The 1,446-nt window shown below is 31.7% G+C and overlaps 1 non-coding gene across 1 annotated transcript; it reads left to right on the plus strand.

Annotated features, from left to right (window-relative positions):
* Positions 1-271: 271 nt before the first annotated feature.
* LOC115286140 lies at positions 272-374 on the plus strand. The gene has a single exon (XR_003905896.1). It is a non-coding gene; the product is annotated as a U6 spliceosomal RNA (small nuclear RNA).
* Positions 375-1,446: the final 1,072 nt, after the last annotated feature.

Below are 1,446 nucleotides of genomic sequence, written 5' to 3' on the forward strand. Positions count from 1 at the left end.
TTAGAGGAAAACTTGTACCTGCAAATGCTGTATCTGTATCTACCTGCAAGTGCCTAAATCAGAAGAGAATAAAGATCTCAAATCAAGAACCCAATCTTCCACCTTAATAAAAAAAACAAACAAAAATCCCAGCAAATTAAACCCAAAGCAAGAAGAGGGGAAAATATAATAAAGAATAGAGCAAAAATCCATAAAATAGAAAAACAACAGATAAAAAATTTTAAATCAAAAGTTGATACCAGGAAAACATTTTAAAAAACTGATATAGATTGTCATTTTGGCAGCACATATACTAAAATTGGAACCGCACAGAGAAGATTAACAAGGCCCCTGCAGAGGGTGATATGCAAACTTGTGAACTGTTCCATATTAAAAAAAAAAAACTGATATAGGTAGAATAACCAGGAAAAAGAAGACATGATTTGAATTACTAAAATTAGGGATGAAAGCAGAAATATCACTAATGACTTACATAAATAAAACTGATTATATGGGAATACTATAACAATTGTACACCAAGAAATTAGACAAACTACAAGAAATGGGCAAATTCCTGGACATACTACCAAAACAGACTTAAGAAGAAATAGAAAATCTCAACATGCCTATAACAAGAGATTAAATTAGTAATAAAAAAAATTCCAAAAAATAAAATCCCAGACACACATGTTTTCAAAGGTGAATTCTAAATGTTTAAAGGAACATTAAAACCAATACTTCACAAACACTTCCCAACTCAGATTATGAGGCCCATGTTACGCTAATACCAGGAATGCTAGGCTGGTTTAACATATAAAAATCAATCAATGTAATGCACAATATTAACAGAAGACAAAGCTGATTGATCATTTCAATAGACACAGAAATAACTTTTGACAAAATTCAACACCTGTTCATACTAAAGGTCTAAACAAAAAATGTATGGGAACTTCCTGACGCTGACAAAAGGCATCCACAAAAAACTCACAGCTAACACTACACCCAACAGGGAAAGACTGAATGCTTCTCACTAAGACCAGGAATATTAAAAAGAATGTCCCCTTTCACCACATCTAATCAACATAGTACTGGAGGGACAATTAGATAAGACAAAGAAATGAAAGGCACTTCGATTGGGAAGGAATAAGTAAAATTAAGTCTATTCATAGATGACATAATATTGTATGTAGAATATCCTAAAGATCTACAAAAAATTATTAGAACTAATAAATAAGTTCAGCAAGATTGTAGGATGGAAGGTCAACACACAAAATTCAGTTGTATTTCTATATGCTACCAATGGACTATCCAAAAGTGAAATAAGGAAGAAGAGAAAATAATTCCATTCACAATAGCATCAAAACCCAAATACTTAGGAACAAATTTAAAAAAAAGAGTTACAGCACCTGACACAGAAAACTACAAAACATCACTGGAAGAAACTGATGAAGATCTAAATAAATGGAA

This window comes from Suricata suricatta, chromosome 2 (genome assembly GCF_006229205.1).
Source record: "Suricata suricatta isolate VVHF042 chromosome 2, meerkat_22Aug2017_6uvM2_HiC, whole genome shotgun sequence".
NCBI classification, from domain to species: Eukaryota; Metazoa; Chordata; class Mammalia; order Carnivora; family Herpestidae; genus Suricata; species Suricata suricatta.